We start from the raw sequence: 15,064 nt of genomic DNA, 5'->3' as shown, positions 1-15,064 counted from the left end.
TGGCCGGTATATAATAAGCTCCAACTAAAAGTTGGCCAAAACTTTGCGTCTTTAAACTTCATTTCCTGAAACTCTAGAGTCCTGTTTTTGGTACACAAACAGCATACTTCTTTGGGGAAAAAAAGTACTATTGCAGTAATCAAGGAGGGAATGTTAGACCAAACTGTCACAAAAAAAGAAAAGCATGCTGTTTGGGGCAGTTGTTCTTGACTGCTGTGAATATGATCAAGGTGAAGACAACATAACAGCAGGTCAAGGCGAGAAGGTAAAAATAAAAGTTAAATCTGCAGAGATCTCTGACCCAGCACCTGTACATCACCAGAGGCAATATAGGATAGTAACAAAAAGTAACACCCCTCTGAAAGCCAGTTTACCTTCCATAGCTTTTTTGAAAGCCTGATAACTGATCCAAGCTGTGTTCATCATGATCAGAGTCACCTGCAAATGACAGGTGTGGGAAATCCGTGAACATGTAATGGTGTTGAGAGGTATGAGCATTCCATGCCAGTTCATATCTGGAGTAGGTTTGATCCTCACTGATCAAACATCTTGTGATATAGAAATAAAAGCACTGCTTTCCTCACTAATACAAGACTGTAAGAACTATGTTCAAGATTCCTGACATTATGTTCCTTTGTCCATAAAATCTCACAAACTATGAATATCATTCAGTGTTTTTATAGAACCATGAAGAAAGGTCCATACCAAATATATATTCCAAGAGTAAATGTGAATGGGAGATGCTCATTCTCTCTGGCAGCCTTTAAGTCACAAAATCTTGCAGAACTGACCTGTGAATAACCTTGACAAATGATACCCTTCTCTGGAAGTCATTTCATTCATGAATATCAATTTATGCATTTTCATGATATAATTTAGTTTTAAACAGAAGCCCCAGTTTGAAAGGGCCCTGTATAGCTTACTTCATGACATTCCTAGGGTTCCAAAGAAAGACAAGTGTGTTTCCAAAATTTGTACCTATTAATCATCAACTTTGCATCCCAATTTTTTTTCCTCATTTGATCACCAGTGATGGCTCTTTTTTTATGAGCTTCTATGATGTAATGAGAGACAAGCCTGAGAGGAGTTTTAGACATGTTCCTCCTCCTTCAATATTCTTTGGAGAAAGGGGCAGAATGGAACCATAGGCTTAGCATATCTCTAACCAAGAACCTAAATACTGATATCGGAAGTCTGGGGCCATTTGTCCTACCTGCTTTCGAATAAGTTTAGTTAAAAGAGATTGCTGACAATGCTGCTGCTCTCACTTACAATTTGAAAGGACTCCTTTACTCCTGTTGACTACAGCATTTGTTCCTCTTTGTACTCACTGGAACCATCATTATATTTAAATTTGATGGTGCAACTACAACTGGGAATGGTGGTTGGGGGCACTGGCATTCTAAAGCCAAATTCTGTAGTCTTCAGGAAGGACATTCTACCATGAGAGGCTGTTCTTTTGTCCCAGCAAGGAGTGTTGAGTCACCTGGGCAAAAAATGGTCTCAAGGGTTGAATGTGTGTCCAACAAGCACTGGTGTTTATACCAGTGAACTTCAGTAGTTCTACAAGGCCTGTTGAAGGTACCTGTATATTTACAATAAAATGACCATACTGCATTAGCCAATCTCACCACATTATCAAGGATGATAGGGAATACAAAGCAAGCAAAAACCCAGAATTGGCTTGGATAACAAGGTTTCATAAAATGATCCTTATAAGTAAAAATAAATAAGCTGAACAAATTGAACAGTACACAAAATGGACTAAAAACAAATATTGTATATAGCTCTAACATGAGCTCATTCTTCCAGCATGCTGTATATCCCAAAATATGTGCTTCAGAGTAGCGTGGTAAAACTGACAATAGATTACTTGGGAAATGCCTGTTTCATAAATACTGGTCACTGCCTCTACTCCTCCAAGAAGAGTAGTAAATTTCATTTCACCCATTTTGAAATTAGTTACACTAATGCCAGAACCTTCTACAGGCAGTCCCCAGTTAATAGCGGGGCTTCTGTTCCTGGCCGAGTGCCAATAACTGAAAATCGTCATTAACTGGACCATCACAATAATTATGGTAATAAATGGCATTTACAAAGCTGTAAGCGCTGATAAACAGCTTAACGGCGCTCTTAACCAATTATCAGTGCCGATAAATTACCAACGCCAATAAACTGCTTACCGGTGGCAAAAATCACTTACTGTTGCCGAAAATCTGGTTAACGTCATCATTAGCCGAGCGTTGTAAAACTGAAATGCTGTTAACCAATGCTGCTGATAAGTGGGGACTGCCTGTATATGCTAAAGTGCCTTTGTTGCCAGCCCTGAGACAGTACTGTAGGTGCTGTAAAAGCAACCTACTTTTTATCCTTGAAGTCCACGAAGTCCAGAGGTAAAAATGTAGGACAATACTAAGGAAATGAAGTACTGTACCAACTGTTTTGTGATTTCATGCTCATGGCTTGACCTTTCAAAGTTAACTTAACAAAACTAATACTTATGAACAGGGGAACACCCAAGCTGGTTTGTCCATTAACTATGGGACATGGACTATAACTTGAACGTTGGGTCTTAGATACATACTGAAGAAAGGTGAAGGTCATGAAATGTCTAAAAGAGAATTTTAATGTCTTCATCACAACACTAGAAAACTCTGTTCTCTTGCAGTTTGTAATCAGGAAGGGTTAAAGAAGTAAATGAGAAAACACAGAGTAGATATAAGTTATCCATCCTGTAAAAGAACTACAAATAACTCCTCTATATATATTTACTTGCTGTAAACATCACAATCAATGACAAATAACAAATAGTACAGAAGGGCCCCTTGGAAAATATCTGTTCCTTAGTATTCTGACTTAATTACCTGACCAACTTTCAAAGATTTATAGCTACATCTCATGGTCCAAATTCCTTAAGACCTAGCATAGTGGAAAAGCCATGGCATATACGGCAAAGATGCACTTGTAACAGGAATTTCCCCAATGGGGTGAACATCCTTATGCCTCATTATAAACACCTCAAAGGAGGCTATTAAGAGCCTAGTGGGCCAGGTAACGGGTAAATGATAAGACCATGCACCAGAGAGAAAAATAACCATCCTCAATAGTAGATGTAGTTCAAGGTTATTTAAAAAAAAAGGCCTAAATGCAAAACCTTATAAAATAAGAAAGAACTGGCCATTAGAATATGAGATAAGCATAAAAATTTAATCATATGTGACCATCCAAAAACATCAGACAAAGACTGGAAATAGCAATACACGCAGCATTAAGGAAAGAGGCCATTGGTTTGTTAACCAAGAATATACATGAAGTACATTATACTGCTATTTGTCTTGCAATATCAAAAAAACATAAATATTGTAATACTGTAAATTTTTTGGATCTGTTTTTATTATGTGCATAAAAAGAAAGTGGAGACATGCCCTTCATACAAGCTACAGTCAACAATAGTTGGCTTCATTTGCCCCACTTGACTCCTTCCAAACTGAGCCAGCATAAAAGGCTTGATCAGCTGTCAGTGGCAAAAGGATATAGAACAAAAGAGGACCCGTAAATAATAGTAATTCTTGGACAAACAAGAAAGCAAAGCAACAGAAAACCCAAAATGGCTCTGGTGCTTAATGAGAGGAAGCACAAATAGGCAGCACATGGCATTCATAAGCTCTTCCTTCATCAAGGTCTTGATCAACTTGAAGATATATTTTTACTGTATTTAAGGGTATATTACTACCTAAACTGCCCCTAAAACACAGCATGAATAAACACAAAAACCAACGACTATTAAAGGCACAAATAAAGTAAATTCCCAATGAAAATGGCACTCAAAAATATAAACTCAGTCTTATAAAGAAGGGGTGAATTATGTATTTAAAGAAAAGAGGGAGGAATAGGCCAGGCACGGCTACATTAATGATTACTGTATATGATCTTGCACATGCTCACAAAAGAGTAATCGCAAAAATCTTTAGTAGTAAAGAATGAATACAGTATGCTAAAAAATTACAAACACTGAATGCGTCTATTAACCACCATTACTAAAAGGAATCAATCAAAAACGATAGCAGAAGAAACAATAGCTCAAAACCAGTGTGACTCCCACAAGGGGATATACAAATATTATAACTTTAACAGAATGAGGATAAAGACAGAATGACAGAGTCAAATAACTGCCAACCAATATTAAAACATACCCTGCATACCAAAATACCTTGAAAGCTCTATTCGATTATTTTGGGAGATTAAAATGTAGTCTGTCTTGATAACCTCCAGACACAAATCTGGAGCTAATTACTTCTCTCAACAACAGCTGACTGAATAAGAGATAAAATCATTAATACAAGTTAAACACCTGATATGAAAAAAGTACTGTAATGGCTTCACTACTGGATTATTCAACATTCTCATTAATAAATCTGTGGAGAACTTGGTATGGAATTAATGAACACAGAAAAACTGTTATTCTCTGATGATGTGTGCTTTATGTTGTCTTTAGTACTTAGTTTTTCTGATATATAAACATTGTAATGGCATTTATAAAAATAAAAGATTAATTTATCAAAATTTTGCAATTATCTGCAAGTATTCCATTAAAAACAGTAATACCCTGTACTATTAGTTTTTCATATTATCCCTTGTAACAAAATTGGTCAAGTTTAACTGTACACTCTATTAGTTAGATTATTAAATATAAACAATGCAGTTCAGACAGCTAGTATTTCAATATTTAAATAAACCTGCCATTCAAGAAAATATATCTTTTAAAATTCAGTATAAAGCCTACTTTATAAATCACAGGTCTTTCCGTATACCATCTTGCTTTTATCTACATTATTCCTACTTCTTGACAATACCACAAGGAATTTTCTCAATCCCTTGCTTAACTGAGGATTGGTCTAAAATAAGTTAAAAGCCAGAGTATATCACTGCCAATCGTAGTTCTTCTGTGATTTAAAAGAATTATCTACCAAATGTAGTCTCTGTATTAAATATAGCCCTGAGCTTTTTTTTAAAATACTCTCAGGAGTCATAGAAGCTAATAACTCATGGGAAGAGGTAACATGAACCTTGTACTTGAAACTTACAGAGGAACCTCCTTATCTAACTGGCTATAAAGAAAGCATACACTTGATCTTATCTTCATTTTCTATACCAAATTCAAAGGATCAAAGCTTAATCTTTCCCATCTATAAAAAATTAAAGAAAAACTAAATGTCGTAACTCTACAGATTTTAACCAGAACTGTTCTCTCTACTAGATCAGCTGTACTATAGATACTGGCATTCCAAGTTAATTATTAACTTTTTAGTTAACATTTTCCAATCTTTTATTAAGTATTTGCTCTACTGAGCAAAATGATTTCAATATTTTTCAAAAAGTAACTTACTACTGTACATCCAATCATGTAATTAACTGTTTTCTATCCATAGCACTAAGCACATATACTGGGAACTTTCTAAAATATATTTCTTTTGAAAATTTTGTTATACTAAGTTTCTAAACACTGATGGACCTGTATAGGAAACTTGTTAACACATTTATAACACAATGCTGTACCTGGGAAACATATTAACATTACCCATCTGACTTTCGTATTTCATTTTGTATTTTTATTTCTCATAACTTTCATTTTAAAAGTCTGTAATTTATTTCCATCTCTATTAGGTAATGAGCACTGCATTACTGATAAATCAACATCACATTGTAAGAATATTTTCTGAGATTTAAAATTATCAATGGCAAACCCGTAAGATAAGATTTTTATATTGTGACAATTTTCTATGTTCAATCATCTGCCCACAAACTTGAATTTACTGGTACACCTTATTTATGCAAAAGTGGCACAGAAACATTAATTTTTCTCCTGCTATTCAAAGAATTTAGACTTCTACATGGTATCATACAACTTCAAAACTGATGACAGTACAGTACCATAATTGAAGAAATTTAAAGGAGCCCATATTCAATGACAAAAATATTGAAATGCTCAGATAAACTGGACATCAAGAAAGTCTTCAATAAGGTTACTCATAACTAACTCAAGTATTTCATAAATTCCATGGAAAAGTTTTGCTATTACCTGTTACCTGTACTACCTGTTCTCCTTAATTAAAATAAACCACCATCTGTTTTCAAGGTGAAGACCTTCACATTTATCATATAAAAAACGGACCTGCTTACTTACTGTGCAACAATTTCAAGTACATATTTTAAAAAAGTGGAAGGATAAAATAATTGTAATTCAGTACAGGTAAGCTACTCCAGCAAAATTTAAAAATATTTTCTGTAAGATTCCACACAACAAGTCCACTCAATAGAGATTCTAACCTTTCTTGTATATATGGTATGGTGAAATGAAAGAACCAGCCTTTATAATTACAGTATCACAAATAAGTTTACAAAATAAAACAACAAATGGTTCCACAATATCGCAGGGCTAAAGCAATCAGTAACTCCTGTAGGGGGTTACTATCTACAGTGTGCCCTACCCACCACATGAAAGTTTTGTAGCAACCCCTGGCCCCTAACACCACTACTTTCTGCTTTTTACTCACCAATTACCTTTGGTCTCCTTCCGTCTCATTAACCAACTTAACCTAGCTTCAATTTCATCTTTCATTTAAAAAAAATCTTTCTAGTAAGTCCTATAAATGTGACTGTACCTCGTAATATTAATAAAGTAAAGTATATCAGACTGGAATGCAGAGTCCACTAATAACAGTCCATTAATTTTCACTACTGGCAAGTTACTTTTCATGCCCATCTCCCAAGAAACTGCTGGGTTGTTATGACTTTAATTCATATGTAATGAACATAAATGAACATACAAAAATAACTTACTGGGCTTTAATGAATTACAAAGGAAAGTGTGGCTTAGTTATAGAGATGGGCAGAAAAAGTTTTAAAGTACAATGCATTTTTACTACTATCTTCTAAAATGCTTGCCTATTCACTGTTTTTTTTTTAGAAAAAATTTAAAATACATATAAAAGTCAAGAGTTCAACCATGTTAAATAAAAATAAGTCTCACATAATTTATACAAGAGAAATATGCAGTAAAATATCAGAATCAAAACCAGCTAACATACAGTTAATAAAACAAACTTTATTACTAACCATAATTTTGTTGTGAATCCAAAATATCTGTATACTTGATAAATCTGCTGCCAGCGTAACTTCTGTAAAGAAATCCCTTGCTCAGTAATATACCAGAAATGGTGTCTAGACTTGTGGTATATATTTTAGGTGCTACTAGTCAAACAAAAATAACTTGAAAATATAGGATATTTTCAAGAAGTAAAACACTGAATTCAGAAGTGGAAATGAAAAGTCACCATCTATACTACGAACAGGGTATTACACAAATGCAAAAGATTCAATACAACTTAATACTGTACACATTCTGCAGTCTGTGCACAACTTACAGAGTAAGCACATCTCTTTTAAGAAAGTTTAAATTTAACTTTATATAAAGTATATATAAATGTAGTATACAGTCTTTCAACTTTAACTTTAGAATAAATGCCAAAATTGGCTCTTGGGGTGTCATCTACAAAACCTTGTGCTTTACATCTGGGGACTGACATTAGAACCTGAACTCTTGGCATATTGCAATGTGTAAATGTTACTGCATTCTTCACAAATGTGCTAAATTGCAGCTTTAAAACTGCTTTATATCATGTCTAGAAATTTAATGTACTGTACTGTATTATGGCTTTCTCCCCACTTACTACATCTATATACAGTATACAACCCATCTGATATTTAATCAATTTAAAAGAGTAAATGAAAAGTAAATGAAGTTTCACCCATATCTAATATCATATCTTAGCTACAATTGTAATCATGTGCTTGAGAGAGAGAGAGAGAGAGAGAGAGAGAGAGAGAGAGAGAGAGAGAGAGAGAGAGAGAGAGAGAGAGAGAGAGAGAGCAATTTCCTCATAAAATGCCTTGTATTGCAAGTTATGTAAGAATGTAAATCACATTTAAAAATACCCTGTACAGTATAATAGGGTCCATTCTGTGCCAATTTCTGCCAGTTAAAGTTGAATAGTAAGATGTTAATAAATCAGCCTCCATAGAAAACTAGAATAGAAATCAAGTTTATGGTAAAACACTTGTGAATAAAAGACAGGAATCTATGCAGTTCAATGAAAGTCTCTTTTGTGGTAGGGATTGCTATTAAAGATATCATAGAGTTAAAAAGATCTTTGCAATTTATAATGTTAACAAAATTTTTTAAAAGTTGAATCAGAAAGGATGACAGAAATTTAACATGGTAACCTAAAGTTAACTCTCAAACAGTTTCGCGCTATCCTAAAATTTGAATAACGAGTATTTTCACTTAGGTTATCAAACTGGTCTTTGGAACTTAACCCTGTAGGAGGCACTGCTTGCAGTTTATCTTTGAGGGCATACTGTAGATGGTACTAAAGGTATTCTTTGCAGCATCCCTTCAGCCTCACCTCTAATGCTTTATGTCTTTTGCTTTTCCAGTTCCTTCTGGTATCTTTCCACATCACTGTCCAAATTATTCAACTTTATCTTACTCCAATTTTCCCATTTCATTTTAGAAAAATGTCCTTTGTGCAAACCCTAAGAGTCTAGAAATGACTCATTCGTTTCATTAAACTAAATTGTACAATAATATTAATTCGACAAGTGATGAGTGGATGAGACTGAATTTAAGACATATCATCAGATGAACTTGCTCCTTCTTTATAAAAAGCCATGTTACATACTTTGCTTAGTTTTTACACTCATAAACTAACCTTGCAAAAAGAAGACAGACAATTGTGTACAAAAGCAAATCAATCAAAATAACATAAGACAACTGTTTAAATGATGGTTATATGTTTTAGGTCCAACAACCCTAAAAATGCAAATTACCTTTGTTCAGGTACCCCAAAAACAAAAACTACATATTTCAAAGAAACTTTATGTAGCATATAAACTGCAAAGTAGAGTACAAAATGAATGTCGTGCTTACGACGTCATAAGAGCCAATAAACCATTTATCAGCCATAACTACTTATCGTGCCGAAACACTTGATTGACCCCAAAATTTGCTTACCATCATCAAAAATCTGGTTAACGACGTCATTAGCCAAGCGCTGTAAAACTGGAACGCCGTTAACCGATGCTGCCAATAAGCGAGGACTGCCTAAAATGACAGCCATTCACTGAAATGTGGACAATTACCCTCCTAGGATGCACGCCCATTGTTTGGAACTCCTGCAACTTGGTACACTGTATCAATGTCTAAGTAACACCATTTATCACCATCACCATAGTAGTTGTCAACTGCAAACTGACCTATAATAATAATAATAATAATAATAATAATAATATAATAATAATAATAATGATAATAATAATACAAGGCTAATAAAATAAGCAAAATTTGCATAGTATCAAATGCTTTACCAAGAACCTAAACTCTAAGAAGTTGCACAAAGGTATAAACCAAATGTAATTTTATTTGTTGGTATTGATAAAAAATTTCCATCTTTAGTGTACAGCAGAGCATATATCATATCTTCTTCCTCTTGTCTTGAACAAAAAGTTCCTCTAGTTAAAGTAATTACTTTAATTTCTAGATACAGTACTGTACCCACAATTAGAAAAATTATAAAAATATTTTTCTGAAAACTCTTCTACAGTGAATAACTTTGACAAGACTCTCATTCATACTAAAAACACTAGAACACTGACAAAAATTTAAAAATCAACAGTGACAATAACATCAACAGTAGAAAAAAATACTGATGGGGATAAGTAAAAAGTGTAAAACTTTGTGACTGAAGCAGATAACTAAAAAGTATAAAACTTTGTGACAGTTAGTTAGTTATAAATGATTTGTTTAACCAGACCTCTGAACTCTTTTAGGGTTCTTCTCGGGCTGGGAAAAGAATGGGGGAAAGAGTACATAAAAAAATTAAGTAGTTAACTAAATAAATAAATAATAAAAAAAAAGGGGGAATTAGAAACAATCGAGAAAAAAAAAAACAGAGAAAAAAAAGGGGGGAGATTATATTTTTACTTATCAATTTAATTTTGCTTAGAAGAGAATGATATTATTAATTGAAAGTTATTACCTTCTGCTAGAATATCCTTTATTGATTTATTTTGTAAATAAGTCTTTCTTCATGATGCTAACATCTGGGATACAGTCAATCAAGATGTGTTTGATTGTTACTGATGTTACATCTTCACGTTATTGGGTTTGTATGAGTTGACATCAGATGACCATGTGAGTCTGAGTGTCCTATTCTGAGTCTTGTTAAAATAACCTCATTGATTCTTTTGCTTTGTAGAAGAATGCCATTTAACTTCTGTTCTTAATTTGTTTTTTAGTTTGTTTTGTGGGGTATATTTGTCCAATCATTTTACAATCCCTATAAATTAAGGGTCAACTGATGCTAGCCAGTCTGATATGGGGGCTTTTCATAGTAGTTGGGGGGATTGTACAAGCCAATTTTGCAGCTTTATCTGCTTTCTCATTACCTCTAATGCCTACATGGGCTGGGACCCAAACAAATTTGAATTTGAGCGCCGTCGGTAATTAACTGATGTATTTCCCGTTGTATATTTTGGACAAGGTGATTATTTGATTTAAATGATCCTATTGCTTCACTTGCACTTCTTGAGTCGCTCAATATGAGTGCTGAAGGAATTCCTTTTTTGTTATAACTGAGAGCCACAATTTGTGGCTGCTAATTCTGCTGTAAATACTGATGATATTAGAGGAAGGCCTATTTTGGATAGTTTTGTCACTTGAATAGGCTGATGAGCCCACCCACCTTCCTCATTTTTGATCCATCTGTGTAGATTATGAAGGGATTACCCTTCCGTCTTATGTGTTCCATGGCATGTTGATGGTACATTTCTGTGTTGGACATATGTATTTTTTGAAAGATATGATAAATATGTGCATAGTTTTGCCCTTTTAGTGTCCATGGTGTGATCGGATTTATTTCTTGGGTAAAATTTGGGTATCATGTTATGTAAATTCAATAGATGATTAGTTTTTTAGTAAATGAGTTTTGATTTGGGTTATTATTTGTATTTTGATTGAGAAATTTATTTGATGCAGGAGATGCCTGCTTGAAGGATAAGCCTCTTCTTAAAGTAATTAGACTGTAATATTTTAGAGGCAGCTGGCCTGCCTCTGCTAAGATAGACAGTTGAGATGAGCGGAAGGCTCCTGTACATACACGACTCCTCGTGATGCAAAGCATCTAGAGATTTTTTAAAGTTGTTTCTGAGGTGTTAACAAATTGGACAGCTATAATTTATAACTGATAGTACTGTTGCATTGTATAACATTAACATTGTGTCTCGTCCTGCACCTCATTTGTGTGTGTGAGATTTTTCTTAATAAAGTATGGCTTTAGATCCTACTTTGATATATTTGATATGATCTTTCCAATTGTAAATGTTGGTCAAAAATTATACCCAAATATTTAACACTGTTGCACATGTTTATCTCTTCATTATAGAGATATAACTTAATGGTTTGTTGTTTCAACCATCTTTTGTCTTTGTAGAAGACAATGCCATTTGTTTTATTTATCGACAACCTAGCTTTCCATGAATTGGTCCAAGTGGTTATATTTTTTTGTTGCTATATTAAGTATTCTTTGAGCATGTCTCAAAGAATAACTTGAATAATAAATTACAAAATCATCCACATACAAACTATTTTGTACACCCTCAGGCAGGTTCATAGTAATGTCATCTATTGCCAGGGCAAATAAGATGCAGCTCAAAACACTGCCTTGGGGGATACCCTCCTCTTGTACGTAGCAATTTGAAGAATATGTATTTTCTATGCGTACTTGAAATGTACGATTTGTTAGAAAATTATTGATAAATATTGGAAGGTGACCTCGAATATTGGACCTGTGGAGTTTCTGCATAATATTGTATCTCCATGTGGTATCATATGCTTTTTCTATATCAAAGAAAATAGCCACTGTCAGCTTTTTCTTTTCAAATCCTTTTTTAATATGATCTTCTATTTGAGTTAACGGGTCTAGTGTAGATCTACCAGCTATTGATCCCGATTGGGTAGGTGATAAAATTGAGTGTTTTGTTATGACACTTGTTAGTCTCAAACTAACCATTTTCTCCAACAGTTTGCACAAGCAACTTGTTAGAGATATTGGCCTATAATTAGTGGGGTTGCTAGGGTCTTTTCCTGGTTTACTGATGGGTATGATTATTGCATGTCTCCATTTAGTTGGGAAAACATGCGTTAGCCATATGTTATTATATAATTTTAATAAAAATTCTTTAGCTAGTGTGGCTAAATTCTGGATCATTTCAAAAGAAATCATATCATGCCCCGCAGCTGATGATCGACATGATTTTAGGGCAAAATTAAGTTCGTTCATATTAAATTCTTGGTTATAATCAAGGTCCTCATCAGTTTCAAAATTAAGTGTATGATTTATTTTTTGTGTTCTAATTCTTTTGAAGTGTTCATCTAAATTACAATAAGCACTAACATCTTCTATATGTTTGGCTAATATATTTGAAATATCTTGTAGGTTATGATTTAGTTTGCCATTATATAGTATTGGGCTTCTAGGTGGTCTTACATGTTTACCATTGATTTTACGGATTTTGTGCCATATTTCCTTAATTGAAGTATTTGGTGACAATTCCGATATATAATTTTTTCCACGACTGAGCTTTTTCGAATATTATTGTTTTTCGAAATTTTTGCATTATATTTATTGAAAAGTGGTTTAATGTGATCAATAGTTATGCTTATAAGTATTATCTTGTTTAGTTTGTTTATATTACAAGGGCCTTTATTAAGGGTGTTTAATCTGGACTTTAGTCTACTCAAATTACGTGCCAGTGTGTGTTTGGTTCGATTTAAGAGAGACAAATTATTAGACCACCATGGAACAGGGGATATATTAGGGGTTGAAGAAGTTTTGGGGATGCATTTATCTGCAGCACTGATTACAAAACTGGAAAAGAAATCATTTGTGACATTATTGTTTTGATTTAATGGGAAGGGAGGGATATTTCTAGTTTGTAAATTGTATTTATCCCAATCAGCTTTCAGTAAGTTATATTTTATGGGAAATGATTGTTTTTGGTTGTTCAAATAATTCAAAACAATTGGAAAGTGAACATATTGAAATATCTATTGAGGAGAAGGTTAAATGAGTTTTTGAGAAGTACGTTGGTGAATCACTTTCATTCAGGCAATGTAAATTCTGAACATTTATGCAATTCTCAATGTTTGAGCCGGCCAAGTTACTAGCATGTGCGCTGTCCTACAATGGGTTATGGGCATTAAAGTCGCCTACTATTAGTAGGGGGCCATTTACATTATTTACTATTTGTGGTAAATCACTAAAGTTTGAGTTAAAATTTGGCTGATTATATAGATTTATTATGGAGACAATTTGATTGTCTGGCATATGCAATTTGATTGCAGTTATTTGATATGACAGTGATGTTATATTTAGGGGTTCATAAGTTGAATCGTTATGAACATATATAGCTGTTCCTAGCTTGCCATTCACTATTGGCGAGTGGCAAGCTAATTTATAGTTTCTAAAGTTCTTAGGAGTTGTACCAATATGCTGTAGACATATGCAAACAGGTTTATGTTCCTTTAGTATTCTCTGGATTTCACCTAGCCGGAGCCAAGTAGAAAATCCATTCATGTTCCACTGAATTATTTTATTGGTCATTGTTTGGTGGGATTGGCGTTAGATTTTGTAAGTTAATTGATGATTTAGCTATATCCCGTAACATTTTAAGGGAGTTTGTGTTACTTTGTGGTTTCTTTGCAGCTAGGTTTGATTGCTGAATATTTGATGCATTGATCGGTTCTTCTTCATATTTCCTTATTAGCAAATCTATTTGAGTTTTGATCATGTTTTTCTTTAGTTTTAAGGATTCCGAGCATAGTTCGCCATTTTCGGAACCTAGTAAAGTTATTTATGAAACTTCGGGTTATATTTTCATTTTTGTTAGGTAAACGATTGTACGTAATGATGAAACACTCTTGACATCCACCAAGATAAATCATGTTCAGTGTTGAAGGAATGGTTCTAATCTCTGGGTCCCATCTATGCTCCCATTACTGGATGTTGTAATATTTTTGTTAGGAATTTCTGGTATAGGCATACTGGATCTCTGATGTGCTGGTACAAAATTTTGATTTGAATTTTTAGGTTTATTATTATTACTATTCTTTGGTCTTGTTGAGGGTTGATTTGATGTGGTTGTAATTTGATTAATTTTATGGGTTTTTGGTTCTTCAGTGGGATGTTTAATTGAAAGTTTCTGCATTGATTTCGGTGATGAGAGTGCAGAAGAGTTAGTTGATTTATCCATATTTGGGGAATCGTTATTTATATTTGTTTTGGATTGTGGAACACTATGGATTTCCACTTGTGATGCAGTTAATGTAATCTGTTTCTGATTAATGGGTGAGACTGGGATTTTGCTAGATCGATCTGTGAATGGAATGTTAGGTTTTTTTCCCTTAGGGGGAGTTCTGTCAATTACTTTCCTTTTTTTATTATGGTTATTTTTGTCAATTAAGTTTTCTGTGGATGACGTTAATGCATTATGAGTTTCCAGATCTGGATTATTAACCTCTGTTGAGTTTTCCATATTATTGGAATTCGTTTCTGAACGATTAACTTCGCTTGTTACTGGGGAGGCCTGTTGCAACTGTACTCTTGGGCTTTTATGAATAGTAGAGGAGGGGGAGAGGTGTGTCACATCTATTCTGTGTTGAGATTCTTTATGTTTATTATGAGTTGTTACAATATTTGAATATGAATGGAGTTTTGCTGGGTCATTGATTCCTCTCACCTTCAGTTCGAGTTTGGCTTCGTTAACGGGCATACCAGTTCTGTCCATTAACATTTGTAATTCTGTATAATATTGATAAAATATACAGTCTTTAGATTTAGCATGATGATTTAATTTGCAATTTACACATTTGAAGGTTTTGCATTTCCAATTTGTTGTGTGGTTTTCAGAACATACAGCGCATATAGCGTTATTTCTACATCTTTTG

General features: G+C 33.8%; 1 protein-coding gene across 2 annotated transcripts in view; it reads right to left on the bottom strand.

Annotated features, from left to right (window-relative positions):
* Positions 1–5,553: 5,553 nt before the first annotated feature.
* Sec15 (exocyst complex component Sec15) overlaps positions 5,554–15,064 on the bottom strand; it is a 97,445-nt gene continuing 87,934 nt past the window's right edge. The window contains exons 17-18 of one of the 2 annotated variants that reach the window (XR_010853769.1): positions 9,074–9,315; positions 5,554–7,178 (exon numbers count right to left, since the gene is read on the bottom strand). The gene's annotated coding sequence lies outside the window, so the exon portion shown is untranslated. The remainder of the gene's footprint in view (positions 7,179–9,073; positions 9,316–15,064) is intronic. The other variant, XR_010853767.1, reaches the window with a different exon arrangement.

The sequence above is a fragment of the Macrobrachium rosenbergii genome, chromosome 8, assembly GCF_040412425.1.
Source record: "Macrobrachium rosenbergii isolate ZJJX-2024 chromosome 8, ASM4041242v1, whole genome shotgun sequence".
In the NCBI taxonomy this organism is placed as follows: Eukaryota; Metazoa; Arthropoda; class Malacostraca; order Decapoda; family Palaemonidae; genus Macrobrachium; species Macrobrachium rosenbergii.
Note: the sequence above shows the minus strand (reverse complement) of the source record. Positions and strands in the feature narration are given on the sequence as shown.